This window comes from Cebus imitator, unplaced genomic scaffold (assembly GCF_001604975.1).
Source record: "Cebus imitator isolate Cc_AM_T3 unplaced genomic scaffold, Cebus_imitator-1.0 Scaffold23, whole genome shotgun sequence".
NCBI classification, from domain to species: domain Eukaryota; kingdom Metazoa; phylum Chordata; class Mammalia; order Primates; family Cebidae; genus Cebus; species Cebus imitator.
The window spans coordinates 4,059,697-4,082,723 of NW_016107338.1; the positions used below are offsets into that span (position 1 = coordinate 4,059,697).

Here is a 23,027-nt window from a genome sequence, read left to right on the forward strand (position 1 = left end):
GAGGGGAGACACAAACATTCAGACCATAGAAATTGGTAAACAGTGTTTCCAGGATAATCAGATGCCTTGGAATAGGGAGACCTACTTTTTATATAAACCATGTGTAACCTGGTTTCTCCAGGCCACATTAGCCAGGAGATTCAAGTTGGGTTTAGGACCAGTGATAACTCACTGGAAGCTTCTTGGGCATGTGGCCTGTACAGTTGTCCAGAGGTCAGCATTCAGAAGGGCCTGGTGCTTGGTTTAATGCTCAGCTGTCACAATCATGAAATCCTTAATTCTAAAACAAGGGTCCTGTGTTGTCGTTTTGCACTGGGCCCTGCAAATATTGTTCCCATAGCTACTGCCCCTTGTTAAGCCTAACCCCAAATATGTCCAGGAACCCCCTGGGGGCACGTATCACAGATGTCGATGAAACCACTCTGTAACCTACTTCGTACCTGCTTCATTTCCTTCCTCTCCTGCCCCCACAGACAGTATGGCCCTGACATGCAGCAGCCCTTAGGGACCTGCAGGCGGGGTGCCATGTCCTCAGGAATGCCCAGAGGCCTGAAGACCTGCTGCATGTTTCCACAGAAGTGCTCCTGGCTCTCCTTATGAAACAACTTATCTCTGGCCCCCAACGCCCGTCTGCTTGAGCCCCAAATGTCTCACTGAGCTTAGCATGGAAACATGCTCCTCAGTTATCTGCTTGTGCCCCCGTCCCTCTCTCAGAACCTAGAGAGCGACCTGCTACCTCTTCTGTCTTCCTGGCCAGCTGCTCCTTCTCCGGCCTTCCCTTTTCCCTTTCTAGCCACTTTTCCTCTGCAGGGAGCTTCGAGTTTCCCTTTGAAGTCCTCACGAAACACAGATGAGGACTCTTCAAAGAACTGCAGTGACCAGCTTTATGTTCTTCAGGACTGCATTGTGGACATCTATTAATAGGAGCAACAAAAAAGGGGAGGTTCATCAGGCAAATATATTTGGGAAACAGTGCATATTAGATGCTCTTCTTGGAGATTTAACTAATCACTATCAAGTACGTTGAAAGTTCAGGGAAGAATCTATTTAACCTAACATAACCTGGTGTTTCCTAAATTGGGCATTAAATTGGGCAGTGAACACTCCTACCGTTCCTCCCCCCACCCCACCCCCACCTCACACACACATTAGCAGTAAGCAGATCGTATTCTTGGGTTATACACACTTAGAGAATAAGAAAATAAATTGGCATAGACCAATTCTGAACATCATTTAATGTTGTGTTGAGGATCCATGAGGTGCTGGTATTTATCTTTTGATCTCTGGACAAATGGAAATTAAGCATATTCCAAATGATATTTAAAATACACTAAATACATTTAGCTTTCCCTAGAGCTAGGCACATTGTAAATGCTCAATATATACTTGTGGAATTGCTGAATTTATGGAAATCCTTTGGGCCTCAGTTTCATATACTTAGAGGAACTGGATTAGTTGGTCGCTGACATCGCTTAATAAACATCAAGTGTCTTTTAAGTCAGGCACTGAGGTGTGAAGACTAGGCTCCTCTCCCAAAAGAACTGACAGCCTAGTAGAAAACAGACAATACACAAACAATTGTAATACAACATAATATTGTTACAGGAAATATATATATATTGTTATGCAACTGTAGCGAAGGGAATAATATTGAGTCTTAAAAAATAAGTAGGCTTTCATTAGGATGAAAGGGAAAGGGAATTCCAAACACAGCACAAACAAACAAATGAAGACCTAAAGCACTGAATCTTTCAGGGACACTTCTAGGCCTAAATCCCTTGACTTTATAAATGTAATGGTAAATTGCATAATGCAAATCATCATGCCCAGATTCATATTTTATAATGCCATATGTTAGATCTCCTTACTGTGGTTTCACCTGAGGCAATCTTCTGAGATTTTCTTAAAAAAACTGAAGAGTCGGAGGTATGATGGCTGCCCTCAGTATTGCCTGCACAAATGTCTACCAGGTCTGCAACTAATAGCTCCCGCAACTTTGCACCATGTTTTTCAGTAAGACTACCGACAGGCACTGTGCAGATTCAAGCAGAGAGACGTCCAAGCAGTGAGGCCGCTGTTGCACTGGCCATCCTGGGCCCCCAGTCGGCCTTCCCGCCTCGGCTTCCTCGCCGGCACTAAGGACCCCTGCAGCCGATCAGGCGGCAGCCGGGGCGACTTCCTTTCTCTTTTGGCAAGATGGCGGGAGGAGAAGGTGGAGTCACTTTGGGGCAGCGGCATCTTTCGCGCCAGGATCTCACCACCTTGGATGTTACCAAGTTGAGCCACTTTCACACGAAGTTATCAGCAGACAAGCCACAATTAATATAGGTACAATTGGTCATGTAGCTCATTGGAAATCCACAGTTGTCAAAGCTATTTCTGGAGTTCACACAGTCAGGTTCAAAAATGAACTAGAGAGAAATATTACAATCAAGCTTGGATATGCTCATGTTAAGATTTATAAACTTGATGACCCAAGTTGCCTTCGGCCAGAATGTTATAGATCTCGTGGGAGCAGTACACTGATGAGTTTCCTACAGCTATTCAAATGGAACTTCAAATTAGTCAGACATGTTTCCTTTGTTGACTGTCCTGGCCGCAATATTTTGATGGCTGCTATGCTGAATGGTGCAGCGGTGTGATGGATGCAGCTCTTCTGTTGATAGCTGGTAATGAATCTTGCCCTCAGCCTCAGACATCTGAACACCTAGCTGCTATAGAAATCATGAAACTGAAGCATATTTTGATTCTACAAAACAAAATTGATTTGGTAAAAGAAGGTCAGGCTAAAGAACAATATGAGCAGATCTTTGTTTTTGTCCAAGGTACAGTAGCAGAGGGCGCTCCCATTATTCCAATTTCGGTTCTGCTGAAATACAATATTGAAGTTGTTTGTGAGTACATAGTAAAGAAAATTCCATTACCCCCAAGAGACTTTACTTCAGCGCCTCGCCTTACTGTTATTAGATCTTTTGATGTCAACAAACCTGGCTGTGAAGTTGTTGACCTTAAGGGGGGTGTAGCTGGTGGTAGTATCCTAAAAGGAGTATTAAAGGTGGGCCAGGAGATAGAAGTAAGACCTGGTACTGTTTCCAAGGATAGTGAAGGAAAACTCATGGGTAAACCAATCTTTTCCAAAATTGTATCACTTTTTGCAGAGCATAATGATCTGCAGTATGCTGCTCCAGGTGGTCTTATTGGAGTTGGAACAAAAATTGACCCCACTTTGTGCCGGGCTGACAGAATGGTGGGGCAGGTACTTGGTGCAGTTGGAGCCTTACCTGAGATATTCACAGAACTGGAAATTTCCTATTTCCTGCTTAGATGGCTTCTAGGTGTAGGCACTGAAGGAGACAAGAAAGCAGCAAAGGTGCAAAAGCTGTCTAAGAATGAAGTACTCATGGTGAACACAGGGTCCCTGTCGACAGGAGGAAGAGTTCGTGCTGTGAAGGCCAATTTGGGTAAAATTGTTTTGACCAATCCAGTGTGCACAGAGGTAGGAGAAAAAATTGCCCTTAGCAGAAGTGTTGAAAAACACTGGCGTTTAATTGGTTGGGGTCAGATAAGAAGAGGAGTGACAGTCAAGCCAACAGTAGATGATGACTGACGAACACCAGTTAAATAATACATTTGGATGGAGTTGGAAGTTGGAATTTCTGTTAACAACCAAGGAGTTTATTTTCAAAGCAATATTGGGGAATTTATTTACAGTTTGTCACCTTAGTAGATAGCTATAAGATTATTCTCATGTTTTTGGTTATGAAAACTTAACTTAGGGACTGAAATTAAAAGTTGGCATAATGTTGGATTGAATCTATATTTTGACAGAAGCATTCCCATATAATGTCACAATTATATATCATGCAGCTTTGTTCTGCATGTCTTGTCTGCCTTCCGGGTTCAGGCAGTTCTGCTTCGGCCTTCGAAGTAGCTGGGATTGCAGGTGTGTACCACCACACCTGGCTATTTTTTGTATTTTGGGGAGAGGTGGGGTTTTGACTTGTTGGCCAGGCTGGTCTCTCCTGACCTCAGGGTGATCACCCCGCCTCGGACTCCCAAAGTGTTGGGATGATAGGTGTGAGCCACCTTGCCCCACCCGTATCATAGAGTTTGAAATGACTTTTTGCTACAACCAGCCTTTGCTGTAACACACACACAAATATATATATACCACTGAACCTGTCTGAAATAAAGTTTCATTTTCATGGGAAAAAAAAAACAAAACTGAAGAGTCTGCTGGGTGAGGTGGCTCATGCCTGTAATCCCAACACTTTGGGAGGTCGAGGTGGGCGGATCACCTGAGGTCAGGAGTTCAAGGCCAGCCTGACCAACATGGTGAAACCCTGTCTCTGCAAAAATACAAAAATTAGTGGGGTATGATGGCAGGTGCCTGTAATCCTAGCTACTTGGGAGTCTGAGGCAGGAGAATCGCTTGAACTCAGGAGGCGGAGGTTGTAGTGAGCTGAGATCATGCCATTGCACTCCAGCCTGGGCGACAGAGAGAGATTCTGTCTCAAAACGAACAAACAAAAAACCTGAAGAGTTACTGAATAAAAATCAATTCCCCTTCCTTCAAGACAGATGTCAGGAAGCTCAGCCACAATGGCCAGGCAGCTCTAGTCCTGCCAGCTGCTCCTGCGCTGCTAACTTCTGTCCTGCTAGTGTGAGGTCTGGGCTGCTCAGAAGGGTCACTCCAGCCCTCCTGTCCTAGGCCTTTTTAAATTCTGTTCTACAGCTCTCTGGGTTTCAATGGGTTCTCTGGCTAGTTCTAAAGAAATAACCTATAGGCATACATATGTGTGTACGTGTGTGTGTGTGTGTGTGTGTGTGTGTGTGAAATTACTGAGGGTTCTCATATTTTAACTCAGCCCATCATTTTGATGCAGTTCATTTCTGCCTCCTGTCTCCAGAGTAAACTCCCATCTATATCCTGTGATAATGCATCGTTTTTCAGTGTAAAGATTGTACCAGGGGCTGGGTGCAGTGGCTCATGCCTGTAATCCCAGCACTTTGGGAGGCTAAGGTGGGTGGATTGCTTGAGGTCAGGAGTTTGGGACCAACCTGGCCAACATGGTGAAACCCTATGTCTAACAAAAATTAGCTGGGCGTGGTGGTGGGCACCTGTAATCCCAGCTACTCAAGAGGCTGAGGCAGGGGAATCACTTGAACTTGGGAGGTGGAGGTTGCAGTGAGCTGAGATCATGTCACTGCACTCCAGCCTAAGTCAAAAAGAGAGGCTCCGTAAAAAAATAAATAAATAAAAGGAAGAGAAAGGTACACATGGTGTTCTCCCGGGCAGAGTATTTGTAAACTTGATATTTCTGCTATTCACATAAGAAATATTAAAAGGGAAGAAAGACTGCTGCCACAGCCACCATCTCCAGAATTCATGTAGGCATACGATTTACCATTATTGTCATTTCTTGGTGTTTCTTCCCAATAAGATCCCAGGATAAATTCTGATTGTTAGTTGCTTTGTTTTATAAACAGTATTATAGCACTAAAAGATGGTGCTTAATAAAGCTACCAGTGGTACCCTAGCATATGTTCAGTTTGAGGTCAAGGCCTCCTGTTAGGAAAGGTGACACGCAGTGGGTAAAGGTTTTGCAGAAATTACCTTTAAATGAACTCCTCAGGATGCATTGTCACCTAAAAAAGAAAAAGGTTTTAAGGAGATGGACTAAAGAAGGGCTAATCTTAGATGGTTGAGAATCATTTGAAAAATTTATAACATTTGCTCAGGCTGGAGACGGTGTCCCAGGGGTTAGTGTGTAGGAACTGGAAAAACAGGGTAGAGCCATTAAATAGATGAGAAGACATGAGCAGTGGCTCATGCCTGTAATCCCAGCGCTTTGGGAGGCTGAGGCGGGCAGATCACTTGAGGTTAGGGGTTCAAGAGCAGCCTGAGCAACATGGTGAGACCCTGTCTCTATTGAAAATACAAAAATTAGCCAGGAATGAGTGTGCATACTTGTAATCCCAGCTACTTGGGAGGCTGAGGCAGGAGAATCTCTTGATTTCGGGAGCCAGAGGCTGCATTGAGCCAAGATAGCACCACTGCACTCTAGCCTGGGCAAAAGAATGAGACTCTGTCTCAAATAAATAAATAATAAATTTTTAAAAATAAAATAAAATAAATAGGTGGGAGGACAAATTTTGAGAGACAGCTGAATTCTATTTCAGTTGACCATGCTAAAATTTCCTTAAATTTTAATTTTGATTAAATGTGTTTAACATCCAAATAATACTATGTACAGTTCACACGGCAGAGTACCACACAGCTGTAAAAAAGAATAAAGAATATATGGAGTAATCTTTAGACTTTATGGCTAGTGAAAACAAAACAAGGTAGAAAAAATTGTCTATAGTATGCCACTATTTATGTAAAAAGAGAGAGTTTGGCCTATGAAAATTATTGCATATTTTTTAATGAAAGAATATGCCATAAAACTTTATTTCTTAAAAAAGATTTTGTTGGGAAGTGGACAGGGTAGAGGGACTGGGATAGAAGTCACACTCCTCTGAATATGGCTGATGTTGTAGCTTTGACTTTGGAAACTTGTAATCATTTTACATAATTATAAAATATTTTTTAATTCAAAAGCAATCCCTATAAAACAAAATCAAAATGAAACAAATGAACTGAAATGTACACTCTGAGTTGGCAGAATACCCACACAGGAAGGAACTACTTCAAGTGACTTTAATTTGATTTTCATTATTGTGATATGCCCTAAAACCAAAAAGAACTAGATAACAACCTTAAATGTATTTCAACAGTCATATTGCTGGTGGTAGTGTTAGAACAGTTATTGTAAGACAATTACATGTTTTTTTGTGAAATAAAGCAAATCAGTAATTTTATTGACGTCTTTGGGATTTTCGATAAGGGAGAAAAGAATATAAATGTGAGATTGACGAGGTTCAGAAAACATCTCATAGTCTTGCTTGAAAATGTCATATAGGCTGGGCATGGTGGCTCATGTCTGAAACCTCAGCAATTTGGGATGCCAAGGCAGGAGGTTCACTTGAGGCCAGAGGTTTGAGACCAACCTGGGCAACATAGCAAGACTCTGTAAATAAAATACACAAATTAAAAAAACTAGTCAGATATGGTGGCATGTGCCTGTAATCACAGCTACTCAGGAGGCTGAGGCAGGAGGATCACTTCAACCCAGGAGTTCAAGGCTGCAGTGGGTTATGATCATGCCACTGCACTCCAGCCTGACTGACAAAATTAGACCCTGTTTCCAAAAAAAGAAAGAAAGAAAGAAAGAAAAAGAAAATGTCACATGAACTCACTATATGTATATTTTTTGTTTTTAAAAAATAAAAACCAGGGGAAAGCACGATCCCCCACTACCACAAATTATGCAGTTGAGTTTCCCACATTTGGGGAAATTGGAGCGGCCAGCACACCTGGAGTGCAATGGATAAGCCTCGCCCTGGGAAAACCACCTTCGTGATCATGGTATCTCCCCTGCCAGGGGAGAAAATACAATATATTTTCAAAGAAGAAGAAGAGAAAGAAGAGGAAGAAGAGGGGAGGAAGGAGAACTTCCTAATTCTTTCTACTAAAAAGCCCTAGAAACTATGATCAATCCAATAGATTGACAAACTTGGATCCCAGAGTTTATCTCTAAATTTCATATCCCATTGAAAGGAACCAGGACTCTTGGAGAAATGGTCAATTCCTGATCTGGGGCAGAAAATACATGAGTTGAATGTGGAATATAAGAGATCTTGTCATATTAGAAATCAAGGAAATTACTAGGATCATGTCAAAAAGTCTTGGAAGCCAAGTCTTTTTGGCTGAATAAACTTCCGCTGGCCAAAGATGACACAAGTTGAATACTAATAAAAATAATAATGGCAATGGATTGAAACACATCACATATTTTAAAATTCATGAGCTCATCATAGTACTTAAAAAGAAACAAAACAACTCATATGTCTTCTTAGGCAGATGCTTGGGAACCAACTCATTGTTATGAATTTCATAAATAATGAAGCTTTTATTTTACATTTTCTGTACTTCAGGATAACCAAATCATTGATAAGGGGATATTTCTCTTTACAGAAGTATTCCAGCTAATAATTAAAAGAGCAATGAGAGAATTAGATCACCCAATGAGAGAATTAGAGGATCACAATTACAAATGAATTAACAGATCTAAACGTTTATCATCAGTGGCTGCTGATGTCTGACGTCACAGTTTCCCACTATGTCCCTCCTGGTGAGAAATACAGAACACCAACCACAAAACATTCCTTCCCAAAGAATCAAACATAAACAGTATACAGGAAATATAGGGCAAAGATGAACTTGTTAAATATACCATGACAATGCAATTTTTAAAAATCCAGATTCGGAAATTCTACAGGACAAATAACACAGCACCTTCAACAAATAAATAAAGAAACACGTCTAACCATGGCAGTGTGTGGACACTACATCCTGATTTGAGTAAGGCAAAATAAAACATTCATAACACAAATGGGAAAATTTAAATAATGACCAGATATTAGAGAATCAATATTAATTTCTTAAGTGTGATAAAGGTATAGTGGGTATATTTTCAAAATGCTCTTATGTTTTGGAGATGCATACCAACGTATTTATGCACTCAATGATACGATGTCAGGTATTTATTGCACAAGACTCTGGAGGAATGGGTGGGAAGCAGATGGGAGAATAGATGACATAAGAGTAGATATAAAATTGATACTTGTAGAAACTTGGTGATGTGTTCATTATATTATTCTTCCTACATTTTAGTATTTGAAATTTTCTTTAATAAAAGGGTTTTTTAAAGTGCACTGTACCACTCTTCTGAGATAAGCCAAGCAAATCTGGGAGTAGGGATGCCTCTTTCATGCAACTAAAAAGCACAATGGATCAAAAACAATCAGGCAGTCATAGACTTGGGGGACATCTTCAAGATATCCAGCCCCATTCCCTCTTCTGATGCATGAACCACCTCTACACCATCCCTAAAGGTCATTGCCATATTCTGCAGGATTGCCTTCAGCCCGTTCCTCTTTTGATAGGTTTGTTTCTAAGAAATTTCTTTCTTTTTTTTCTCCCCTCCCTTTAAAAAAATGGCTTTTCCCCCCACTTTTGAGACAGGGACTTGCTCTGTCGCCCGGGCTGGAGTGCAGCTGAGTGATTTCAGTTCATTTCAACCTCTGCCTCCCAGGTTCAAGTGATTCTCTTGCCTTAGCTTCCCAGCTAGCTGGGACCACAGGTGTGCACCACTATTCCCAGCTAACTATTTTTATTTGCTTATTTATTTTTAGTAGATGTGGGGTCTCACCATGTTGCCCAGGCTGGTCTCAAACTCCTGAGCTCAAGCAATCTGCCCACCTCGGCCTCCCGAAGTGCTAGGATTACAGGCATGAGCCACCATGCCTAGCCAGAAACGTCTTTCTTATATTGAACAGAAACCTGTCTCCTTGTATCTTTTCTACCCACCAATTAGAGCCCTAATCCTTCCTTACACAACAGCCTCTCAATATTTGAAAACAAGCTCTCCCCTGTCCCTCTCAGCCTCACCACTCACGCAAGCGTCTTGAGCTCCAGCCTGCACAGTGCCACTCCTCCTTGTTGTTTCACACGCTCATGACTTTGGTTTTCTGCCATCCTCTGCTCTGATCTCAGGAAAATATGACTTTAAGTTATGTGCTCTGGAAATAAAGGATGTGGGTGTGTCCTGACAAACACAGAGAAGAGCAGGGTTACCACCTCCCTTCTACCAAAGACCGCATTTCTGGTTACGATGGTCCAGAGCCCAAGTGCACAAACTTGCAAGAGCTGGTAACTAAATGTTCAAGAATTTTCTGAGCCGGTTGTCAAATGCGGTCCTAATGAAAAGTTAAATTAGGCTGGGCATGGTGGCTCACATCTGTAATCCCAGCCCTCTGGGAGGGCAAGACCTAAAGGATGAATTGAGCCTAGGAATTCAAGAGTAGTCTGGGCAATGTAGTGAGACCCTGTCTCAAAAAAAATTTTTTTTAAGTATTAGCCAACCATGGTGGGGCACATGTGTGGTCTCAGCTATTCAAGAGGCTGAGGTGGGAGAAGCTCTTGAGCCTGGGAGATTGAGGCTGCAGTGAGCTGAGATCCCTCCACTATACTCCACCCTGGGTAACAGAGCAAGACCTTGTCTCAAAGAATAATCATCATAATTTTAAAAATTAAATTACATAAGCTTACAATTATACTAAAAACAAAGGTAATAAGTAATTAAAATATTACTTCCTAATAATTTTATTGCTTTTTATTATCTCTCCTCTTGAGGCTAATCACATCTGCTGCACCTGTGTGGTGGAAATACCACATAATGACATGCTATTGCACATCTCTTCCAAACTCTGAGTTCAGTGCCACAAAGTCAGTCCTTGAAATTGGCCAAGGTGAGAGTATTTGCACTACAGAGATTGGTCAGAGCTATAAATCAAGGTCCCTCCCTCTCTCTACCCTCAACCCAGAGCCAGTTGTTATTAAATATTCACCACACCACTGGATATAACTTAAAATCTTAATTTTTCTGGCAACCACATTACACTTCTGGCTCATCTTGAGTTAAGGCTCTTAGTTACCACTTAAGCAAATATTACTTATTCTCACTAATATATTTAATTCCTTAGGTCTTATATTAATCACTCTTAAATTTCATCCTTTTAGATTCAATCTATTGATTTTTGTTCTGCCACTCGAGTACTCGTCATACCCCCTAACTTCAGGTTGCCTATAAATTTGATGGGCATACCTTCTGTATACTTATTCTGAAAGCATTTATGAGGAGACAGTGAAGGACATAGCCCGGACTCACCACTGCATGCTTCTTTACAGTTTGTTAGCCAGCACTGTGCATACAATTGACTGGTTACTAATTCATTCAGCATGCCAGAATTCTTTTTATATGCCTGCATCCTGTCCAAAAGAATATGATGAAAAAAACTTTATTAAATGTCTAACTGATGACAAAATATTCTATATGTATGGGCATTCCCTGAGGTCCTGGGCTGGTAACTCTATCAAAGAGAAGAGATAAATTGGCCCTGACTTGTTCTTAGCGAACTAATCAATGTCTTAATCATTTCTTCTTAACCTAGTGCCTGAAACTGGTCCTCTAGTAACCCTGCTTCTAGACTCTGGCCTAAGATTGAGGTTACAGACCATTATCTACATTTTTTCTGACTCTACCTTCTCTTTCTGAAAATCAGAATATTCCACTGTTACCAGTCTTTTGGAATCTCTCCTATTCTGTTTGATGCCCCCAAAATCCTGGACAATTGTTTGGTGGTCCCACAGCAATGTTTTCTCAGGACTCTAAGACATCATTCTTCAAACTGGGGACTTGAAATCGCTTGGAGCCGCTTTGGGCTTATTCACACTCTATTATTTCATCTTGGGCTTCTATCTACCCTTACGAAAGTTTAAGCACTTTCTCTATTTCTCCTCACCGTACTCATTTCATGTGGAGAAAAAGTGTCCTTGTCCCAAAAGTCAGAAACAGAAGAGGATTGAAGGTCTCTGCTTTCTCTATGTCTCCCATTGACAGTGGCCCTACATTTCACTTGATGGGTTTGTTGTTGTTGTTTTGCTATATTGCTCAGGCTGGAGTGCAGTGGCACAAACATGGCTGACTACAGCCTCAACCTCCTGGTTTCAAGTAATCCTCCCACCGGAGCCTCCTGAGTAGCTGAGACTACAAGGTGCACAACACCCCACCATGCCTGGCTAATTTTTGGTTTTTGGGTTTTTTTTTTTCCTTTATATTTTGTAGAGATGGAATCTCACCATGTTGCTCAGGCTGCTCAGGCTGGTCTTACAGGCATGAGCCACTGCACTTGGCCATACTTGACATCACCTCTCAAACTTTACTACAAAGACTGTAACAACCAAATTATATCTATCACATAATCTGGTAATTTCAGAATAATGTGAACTTATTTGGAGCTTAACCTTTCTGGAGCAACTGTGCCCCATATGTATTCTGGCAGAGGTAATGGCAATTTGATGGCTGTATAGATATTTGATAAGCGATTCCTTTCATGAGTTGTGACATGGCATCCTTGTTTGAATTTGCAACAAGCTTCCTACTTTCTAAAGTGAAACATGGTCTTAAGTTTTTCAAGTAACTAGACTTGAGAGTTTTTCATCTTAAAATTTTTGAGAAAAACTGTAAATACTTCTGAGATCACAAATCACAATCAAGGAGAGCCACAAATATGAAATAATTCAGTATATTTAGGAGCTTTTCTCTTTAATTTTACTTAGCTGATCTTTAACACAAAAACAACTTCTTAAAACAATCAATTCTTGTTATGCGGCATTCTCTTACCTGGAACTCTCTAAGGTGCCCTTATGCATAGTTCCAAAAAAATGTGAACAATGTTTATGGGTTTTCACCCAGGGCCCCTGAACTAAGAGATATGAAATCTAGATTCACCACCACTTAGTACTGCTATAACCTGCTTTGCAATCTGGAACAAATCCTCTTGCCTTTTTTGTTCTATGCTAAACGTGATCATAAGTTCCATCCATATCCAAGAGAACAGAGTAGGACATTACCCAGCTATGTTTCTAAGGGCTCTTGGCTATCTCCAGATACTCTCTACTAGATGTGTGAGTGTGCCCCTATGTATGGAGGGACAGACTGAAAAACTGTCTGAATTGAGGGTCTTGGTAGGAAGAGGAAAAGGAAGAGGAGGAGGAAGAAGAAGACAGTGCATATCATTCCTCTTTGGTTTCTCAGAAGAGGTAATTTTAAAACAAAACTAAGTCAACCTATCAAAACAAGATAATGAAAAGGGAGAAAGTAAAGGTTTTTGGCCAAATCCATCTCACAATCATTCTTCCTGTCCCCACAAAGCTATCTGAACTGAGATCTTATTAGCAGACTCCATTTCCAGTAAACATCACTCAATTAGAACAAAAACGGGAAGCTCCTACATGTAGCGGCTGGAAAGAGTCCCAGATGCAGGAAGAGGTTTGTATGACATCATTCAGAGTTATGCAGTAGGAGGGTCAGCAGATTAGAAAAATACAGCTCACCTAAGAGTTCTTTTCACTAGGAACTCTTAGCCAGCATTTAGCAGGCCCAACTTTGTTAGAATATATGTTTATTGATATATGTGTGTTTATTTAACTCATACATAAAAATGTATATAGCTCTTGGAAGTTGTTTAAATGCTAAGGAAAACTTTGTTCCTGTCTCTCTGCATGTATCAACATTTAATCAAAAGAGCAGAAAAAATGTAAGCAAATACTATTATCCTTCTGTATGTAGAAAATTTTGTTCCTGTTTTAAACAATAACATGGTTGTTTTAGTAAAAATGATACATGCTTATTGTAAAATATTAAACAAACTAGAAAAGCAAAGAGAAGATCATAAAAACCATCTGAAGTCTCATGACAGAAATAAACACTGACAGAATTTTGGTAAGAACTCTTCAGACATTTTTCATGCCTGGAGATAGATGTTTCCTCTTACGTGAGTGGCATGTTCTTGATTTACTGCATTGAATTTCTTCTTATTTCTCAATAACGTCATTAAGCTCTTTAAATGTCACCAGTTCTTAGGGGAAAGACAAGGATACCCACTTGCACCACTCCTATTCAACATAGGATTGGAAGTCTTAGCCAGAGCAATCAGGCAAGCAGAAGAAATAAAATGTATCCAAATTGGAAAAGAGGAGTCAAATTGTTCCTCTTTGCAGATGAAATGATCTTATATCTAGAAAAACCTAAAGGGCACACCCAAAAACTTTTAGAACTAATAAATGAATTCATTAAATTTGCAGGATACAAAATCAAGGTACAAAAATCGGTAGCATTTCTGTACACCACTAATAAATTAGCTGAGAAAGAAATCAAGAAGGTAATCCCATTTGCAAGAGCTACAAAAAAGAAATGCCTAAGAATAAACTTAACCAAGAAAGTGAAAGACTTCTGCAAGGAAAACTACAAAACACTGATAAAAGAAATTGAAGAGGACACAAACAAATGAAAAGACATATTTTGTTCATGGATCAGAAGAATTAATGTCCTTAAAATGACCATACTACCCAAAGCTATCCTCAGATTCAATGCAGCTCTTATCAAAAGACCAATGTCATTTTTACAGAAATGGGAAAAAAAATCCTAAAATTCATGTAGAACCAAAAAAGACCTTGAAGAGCCAAAGCAATCCTGAGGAAAAAGAACAAAACAAGAGTCATCACACTACCTGACTTCAAAATATATTGCAAGGAGATAGTAACCAAAGTAGCATGGCATTGGTATAAAAACAGACACATAGACCAATTGAACAGAACACAGAATCCGGAAGTAAATACACTTATTTCCAGCCAACTGATTTTCTACAAAGGTGCTGAGAGCAGATATTGGGGAAAAAACACCCCCTTCAATAATTGATGCTGTTAAAATTGGATATCCTTCTACAGAAAAATAAAATTGGAACCCTATCCATCACCATATGCAAAAATCAACTCAAGATGGAAGAAAGACGTAAACATAAGACCTACAACTAAAAGCTACTCGAAGAAATCATAGGGAAAACACATTAGGACACGAGTGTAGGGCAAGAATTTATGGCTAAGACCTCAAAAGCAGAGAAAAAACCCCATAAAAATAAGCAAATTAGACTATATTAAACTAGAAAACTTCTGCACAGCAAAGGAAACAACGGAGTGGAGACAACCTGTTTAATAGGAGAAAACGTTTGCAAACTCTTCATCCCGCAGAGGAATTAAGTCCAGAATACACAAGGGACTCAAACAACCCAAATAATGCCATTGAAAAGTGGGCAAAGGAGATGAATAGACATTTCTCAAAAGAAGTCATAAAAATAGCCAGGCATAGTGGCTCACATCTGTAATCTCAGCACTTCTGGAGGCTTAGGTGGGAAATTGCTTGAGCCCAGGAGCTCAAGAACAGTCTGGCTAATATAGGAAGACACCATCTCTACAAAAAATAAAAACAAATTAGCCAGACATGGTGGCACATGCCTGTAGTTCCAGCTATTGGGAGGCTGAGATGGGAGGATCACTTGCGCTCAGGAGGTTGAGGCCGCAGTGAGCTGTGATCATGCCACTGTACAACAGTCTGGGCAACAGTGTGAGGCCTCATCTCAAAACAAAATATTTTTTTAATAAAATTTTTTTAAATCGCAAAATATTACATATACTTAATAAATATGTAATATATATCAATAGAAAACCAAAACATTAAAAACAACACATAAAATTGCTAAAGCAGACCTAACAGAAGGTTAATATAGCAATACATAGTTCATGTAAACCAATAATTATGGTAATTCACGATAGAAAAATAGATTACAGTTTACAAATACTTACAAATAACTTAAAATTTAAATATAGCTCAATATCACTATTAATAAATAAAATTCAAACAACAGAAATCTTTTTTCACCAACACTATACAAGATTTTAAAGATGAGCTAGTCCATATTTAGTAATTAGCACTTGGTTAAAAACTAAGTGGCTCATGAATATTAGGTCTTATTATTCTTTTTTTTTGAGACGGAGTTTCGCTCTTGTTACCCAGGCTGGAGTGCAATGGCTCGATCTTGGCTCACTGCAACCTTTGCCTCCTGGGTTCAAGCAATTCTCCTGCCTCACAGCCTCCGGAGTAGCTGGGACTACAGGCGTGCGCCACCATGCCCAGCTAATTTTTGTATTTTTAGTAGAGATGGGGTTTCACCATGTTGACCAGGATGGTCTCGATCTCTTGACCTCGTGATCCACCCGCCTCGGCCTCCCAAAGGTCTTATTATTCTTACTCAGTGGTGTAATATCTTTCTGTTGAAAGTATAAACTTGTGGGCTGGGCATTGTGCCTCATGCCTGTAAGTCCCCGTACTTTGGGAGGCCTAGGCAGGAGAATTGCTTGGGCCCAGGAGTTGGAGACCAACCTGGGCAGAATGGCAAAACCCAGTCTCTACAAAAAATACAAAAATTAGCCCAATGTGGTGCTGTGCACCTGTGGTTCCAGCTACTGGGGAGGTTGAGGTGGGAGAATCTCCGGAGCCCAGGAAGTTGAGGTTACCATGAGCCATGATGGCACCACTGCACTCCAGTCTGGGTGACAGAATGAGACCCTGCCTCAAAATGAAAATAAAAAAAAAGAAAATAAAAGAAAATATAGATTTGTAATGCCCTTCTGAAAAAAAAAGCTATTTAGCAACATAAACCAAGAGTTGTAAAGATATTTGTAATCTTTACGTGGTAATCCTACTTCTAGAACTCTATTTAAATAATCATTTGAAAGGTAAACAAAGGCTTTATACACAAAAATAAAGCAAATATCATAAGGTGAGTCACACAAAGTTTTTTGGTTTCTCAGTACATATATAAGTTATGCTCCCTTCACCAGAGAAGGGGGGAAAGTTGTGTTTACATTATATTGTAGTCTACCGAGAGTGCAATAGCATTATGTCTAAAAATACAAAAGTAGCACTCTTTTCTCCAGGTATAGAGCAGGATACCTGTCACATGAGGGTCTTCAGGGGAGAAGGGAGATGCTCAGAGAGTGACTCTCTAGAATTTATGGCTTGCTTTAGGGGTGAGAAGTTCCAGTTTGTATGACCTGCCTCAGGGAAGAATTCTATTTTCTACAGCCTGCTTCTAGAGAGAAATGAAAGAGAAAGGAGGGAGGGAGAAGGCCAGAGGGAACTTGCTGTTTCTGAGGCTCTTCCAGTCTCCTTCAGCTCAAAACACTCAGCATGCCAAAGTGCTATCTATTATGGTATCAAGTTCTGAGCCCCTACAATATCCAACAATAAAGAGACGGATATTAAGCAAATTCTGATGTAGCCGTAAGACAGAATACTCTGAACGCATTTAAAATTTTATTTGTAAGGCCAGGCATGGTGACTCATGCCTGTAATCCCAGCACTTTGGGAGGCTGAGGCTGGTGGATCACCTGAGGTCAGGAGTTCAAGACCAGCCTGGCCAACCTGGTAAAACCCCATCTCTACTAAAAATACAAAAATTAGCAAGGTGTCTATAATGTCAGCTACTTGGGAGTCTGAGGCATGAGAATCGCCCGAACCCAGGAGGCAGAGGTTGCATTCAGCCAAGATGCCATTGTACTCCAGCCAGGGCAACAGAGTGAAAATCTGCCTCAAAAAATATGAAGAACCTTTAATAAATTAAAGACCTATGATACAATATAATATTAAGTGAAGATAAGAAGAAACAAAATTTTATGCATAATAATTTCAATTATGTGTACAAGAAATAGTCTTGGCTGGGTTTGGTGGCTCACACCTATAATCCTAACACTTTGGAAATCTACTTTCCAAAGTAGAAGGATTGCTTCAGCCAAAGGAGTTTGAGAACAACCTGGGCAATATAGTGAGAACCTATCTCTATAAAAAATAAAAATGAAAATAAAAAAAATAGCCTTAGACAGAGATATACCAAAATATTAACAAATTTTATCTATTAGGAATGGGTAGGGGTGATTTTAATTAATTAAATTTAATTTATACTTTATTTTTAAATTGTTTACAAAGGACGTATACTTTTATAGCCAGAAAAACTATTTTTAAAAAATTGAAAACAATATATATTTAATGAATTTTAAAACAAATTCAAATACAATATACCATTTAAAAATTCAAATTCTCAGGAGGTTGAAAACGTAAACCATTTTTTAACATCTAGTAGAAATTGCCTAGATTTTCACATGTCTCTGTGATTCACTAGGCAAGAGACTTTGAACTAGTTAACTAATTACCACTTAATTCTTGGCCTCCCAGAATTTCATAGTCTTCATTTCCTGTAGGTCTATGAACCACATGTGTTTAGTTTAGTTTTTAATTACTTTTAAGGTGAAATTCTTTTATTCCCTTGTTTCTGAACCTGCTATTCTGAAACTCAAGATGTTTTTAACATTAATATATTTCTTATTGACATTTTTTCACATTTCAAAATGACTTTGCAGAAGCAAACGTTATTATTTTCTGATGAACTTTGTTTAGTTTTTAAAAACTTCTTTTTATTGTGGCAAAATATAGGTAACAAAAAGTTTACCATTTTAACCTTTTTTAAGCATACAGTACAGTGGCATTAGAAACATTCACATCACTGTGAATCATTGTCTACCCCCAGAACTTCTTAATCTTCTCCAACTAAAACTCCTGTTAAACAACTCTGCATTCCTCCCTCCCCAGAGCCCCTGGAAATGGTCATTCTGCTTTCTGCCTCTATGACCTTGACTCTTCGAGGTATCTCACTTTTGCTCAGCTTTAGGCTCTAAACAAATCTTTTTTCTATCTTGGTGAGAAGGCTGCCAGTGTGAAAGAGACAACTTTTAAAAGTCGGAATGGTTTTTGGTCGGTTGCAGTGGCTCACGCCTGTAATCCCAGCACTTTGGGAGGCCAAGGAGGGCGGATCAAGAGGTCAGGAGATTGAGACCATCCTGGCTAACATGGTGAAACCCTGTCTCTACTAAAAATACAAAAAAAGAAAAAAAGAAAAAAAATTAGCCAGGCGTAGTGGCACACACCTGTTGTCCCAGCTACTCGGGAGGAAAATTGCTCAAACCTGGTAGGCAAAGGTTGCAGTGAGCCGAGATTGAGCCATTGCACTCCAGCCTGGGTGACAGAGTGAGACTCTGTCCCCAAAAAAAAAAAAAAAAAAAAAAAAAAAAAAGTTTGAATGATTTTAACATTGAAATGACATTTACGCACAATAAAAATGCACACAGATACTTCTAGAATAAACAGAATTTTAATCTATCTATAAATACATATGTGATAGAGTACTGTCAACATGACTATAAAGTCATGAGACTCACATGCCATTTTAGTTTGAAATCATATCATATACCTAAGTGAAGTAACAGAATATAAAACTATATGCTGAGATTCTGCTATGTAAAAAGAGTATCTTTGTAAGTAGCAGGGCCAGAAAGGATGACTGTGGAAAATAAAAAGAGCTTATGTTAGATTACAGTTTTTGAAATAAGATTTTTAAAAAATTGTCAATAGTGTTACTGAGTTGGAGAATCAATTATTTTTTATTATAAGAGAATGACAGAAAATAAGTATTGAAGTCACAGATTAATAATTTAGAGGAGAAAGGGCTGATAATATCTTATATTTCAATGTTTCTAGAAAATCAGCCTGTGTGAAAATGTTTTTCAAGCTTACACAATTTGAATTTTGAAAGCATATTTTTTTCCTCCCTGAAAATAAACACAGAAATTGTTGAAATGTTTCTGTAAGAAGACAGAAGCATAAAATGACCATTATATTTCTACACATTAGGTACATGTTCCTTCACTAGCTTGCCCAGGAACAAAAGCAAATATCAATGGTTTGCTCTTATCAATTCGTAATTCTTTTATTTCCGTCACAGTGTGTTCCCATTGATTACACACAGGAATAAAAATAGAAAACTCCGAGATGGTGCCTTTGCCAGTTGTGCAGATGACTTTCTGAACAAGGAAGTTTTATATGGGTGGATGGGCATAGGAACTTGGCTTGAAATGTTAAAAGGCAGGAAAAAAACAGCAGAATCTGCTTTTCATTGCAAAAGAACCCAGGTTGTCCTGGTCATCTGAAATTAAGCCCAAATCCTAAAAAGTCTGAACACCTGCTGTCAGCCTCCTGCAAACAGGCTAGGTTTCCCAGGGAATGTTGCGAGAGAGCTGGCAGAGGCAGGGAACGGGGCAGACACCAGCAAACACCACTTCACGGTGCAGCTATTTTCATGTCCTCCCAGCACACTGAAGTGCTGATAATGGCCTGGGTCAATTCAGCAAACACATTTTGGACATCTCCTTTGCAGCAGACACAGTGTTCACTGAAGGCACACAGGGCAGCTGCAGGTAAGAAGCACAGTGGGCAGCCCACTCTCCCTAAACCCTTCATCCCAAAGCCTCGTGTAGGGCAAGGAACGTCAAAGTGGGACAGATTGAGTCCAGCCTCATGTCTCCCCAGGTGCCTTAGTCTGCAGGGAGGCAGAATCCCAGAGGGACCCTCCCAGCCCACAGTTCTGTTTGGCACTTGGCCCGGCCATGGAGCGGAGCCAGAGAGGGAGTTGGTGCAGAAGTCAGCTCCCACTGAGGGCGGCTGCCGTCAGCACTTTCCTCCTTCACTTTTTTTTCTTGTCTTTGAAAAACAAGTTTCTTATGGATACTAATTGACTATATAGAGGAAAAAAATATGCTGACTTCCATAAAGCCACCATTAGCATCATAAAGTCTTAGTGTGCTCTCTTGTTTCAGGTCTTTACCAAAAAGAAACAAAGTAATAACACTGTTGCAACTGTTTATGAACCTCTCCCCAAACCCATTTCCTTCCCTCTCTCCCCTGGTAGTCATCATTCTGAGTATTTTCTTTCTCATGTACTAGCATGTTTTTATGCTGTTTCTACACATGTAGGTATCCACAAAAATATTGTTTGGCTTTGCTGATTTTAAAAGGCATAATTTATATAAACAAAATTATACTATCATGTATTTGTTAGGTACACAATATTGTTTAATTTACATAATAGGCCAGGAATGGTGGCTCATGCCTGTAATCCCAGCACTTTGGGAGGCTAAGGCGAGTGGATCACCTGAGGTCAGGAGTTTGACACCAGCCTGGTGAACGTGGCAAAACACCAAAAATACAAAAATTAGCTGGATGTGGTGGTTCATGCTTGTAATCCCACCTACTCAGGAGGCTGAGGCAGGAGAATCAATTGAACCCAGGAGGCGGAGGTTACTTACAGTGAGCCAAGATTGCACCACTGTACTCCAGCCTGGGCAACAGAGCAAGACTCTGTCTCAAAAAATAAGTAAATAAAATAAAATACATAATAAGGCACATCCCCTGGTACCCGTGCTTTCTCTAGGATGTAGACATGTGAGAATTGAATCACTGAGTCATAGGGTTTGTGCACTTTTAACAACATATCAAACTGTTTCCCCAACTAGTTGTACAGTTTATACTCTCAGTGGCAGTGAATAGTGGTTCTGACACTTTAGCAGTGATAATATGCCCTACCAAGGTTTGGTGTTGCATTTCCCTGACTATGAATGAGGTCAAGCATCTATTTTGTGTACTTATTGACAATTCATATGTGTATATATTTTTTTTTTTTTGAGAAGGAGTCTCGCCGGGCATGGTGGCTCACGCCTGTAATCCAAGCACTTTGGAGGCCAAGGTGGGCGGATCACCTGAGGTCAGGTGTTCAAGACCAGCCTGACCAATATGGTGAAACCCTGTCTTTAAAAAAAAAAAAGAGAGAGAAGGAGCCTCACTGTATTGCCCCGGCTGGAGTGCAGTGGCGTGATCTCAGCTCACTGCAACCTCTGCCTCCCGAGTTCAAGCAATTCTCCTGCTTCAGTCTCCCGAGTAGCTGGGATTACAGGCACATGCCACTACGCCTGGTCATTTTTGTATTTTTAGTAGAGATGGGGTTTCACCATGTTAGCCAGGGTAGTCTAGAACTCCTGACCTCAGGTGATCCGTTGGCCTTGGCCTCCCAAAGTGCTGGGATTATGGGCATGAGCCACCATGTCCACCAACAATTCATATTTTTTATTCTGTAAAATGTCTTGACAGATCTTTTTTGCATTGCTTTTTCTCTTCTGTTGTTTCTTGCTGATTCATAAGAGTTCTTTACATATTCAGGATGCTAAACTTTTAATGTAGTCTTCAATTAATCATTTTTTAAAGGTTTGTGCTTTTGTGTTTTGTTTAAAAAATCCTTCTCCACCCCAAAGTTATAAAGCTCTTCTACTCATTCTACTATCTAAATATTATCTAAATATTTGCCCTTCACATTTAGATCCATTCTGAATTGATTTTTGATTGCATTCTTTTTTTTTCTGAGACAGGGTCTCACTCTATCACCCATGCTGGAATGCAGTGGTGTAATCTTGACTCACTGCAGCCTTTGCCTCCTGAGCTCAAGTGATCCTCCCACCTCAGCTTCCTGAGTAGCTGAGCCTCCTGGTGCACACAACCATGCCTGGCTAAATTTTGTGTTTTTGGTAGAGACAGGGGTCTCACTATGTTGCCCAGGCTGGTCTTGATCTCCTGAGCTCAAGCAATCTACCCTGTTTCAACCTCCCAGTATGCTGGGATTATAGGTGTGAGCCACCATGCCTGACCCTGAATTGATTTTTATGATTGATGGAAGGTAAGGGTCCACTTTCATTTTTTCCATAGATAACCAAATTTTCCAGTACTATTTACTCTTTTCCCCATGTATATGTCATCTATCAGGTCCGCATTTATCCACAGGTCAATTTCTGGTCTCTCTGTTGTGCCAATTGTCTATCCCTGTGCCCATGTCACATTATTTACTATAGCTTTATAATTAGGGTGACAATGCTTCAGGTTTACTCTGGGCCAGTCACCATCTGTTATAGCATTTGTTTCACTTGTCATTTTTTAGCCACATGTTATTATTCACAGTTGCATTATGGTATGCTGGAATGAGTTTGGTAAACCTTCACTTTGTGCTTCAGTTCCTACCCTGTCTCTAGTGCATAAGACATGTGTGTAGCAAACAAGAGTCCTCATTGTGACATGGGGTCAAAACTGGAATATCACTAGTAATGATCAGTATTTTCCCCACAACTCTTTCCAGAGGCAAGATAGCTATCAAGTCTCTTTCAAGGACAGCCTGCTGGGCACTTATCAATAAAATAAGGCGAGGAAGGTGAACTCTTTACAATCTTGAGTAGTGGTGAGAGAAGTATTAGATATGGCTTCTCCTGATGACTATTTGTTATACAAGACAGTAGGACCAGGCCAGCCAGGCAACAGAGTCACTGGGGAACACCAGAAATTCTAGATTAGATTACATAAACTACATGGAGGAAATAAGGGCTGAACAGTCCTGCAATAAAGTATATAGAAGGGAGATGGACACTCTTGTTACAGTGGTTTTGGTATTTATTGTATGGTGGAAATCTATTATTTTTTTTGAGATGGAATCTGTCTGTTACCCAGGCTAGAGTACAGTGGTGCGATCTTGGCTCACTG

At 40.1% G+C, this 23,027-nt stretch overlaps 1 non-coding gene and 1 pseudogene across 1 annotated transcript; one reads left to right on the top strand and one right to left on the bottom strand.

Annotated features, from left to right (window-relative positions):
- Nucleotides 1–1,671: 1,671 nt before the first annotated feature.
- On the top strand, nucleotides 1,672–3,787 carry LOC108299661 (annotated as a pseudogene).
- Nucleotides 3,788–7,337: 3,550 nt separating this feature from the next.
- LOC119470162 lies at nucleotides 7,338–7,495 on the bottom strand. Its single transcript, XR_005199037.1, has one exon. It is a non-coding gene; the product is annotated as a U1 spliceosomal RNA (small nuclear RNA).
- Between the last annotated feature and the right edge of the window lie 15,532 nt (nucleotides 7,496–23,027).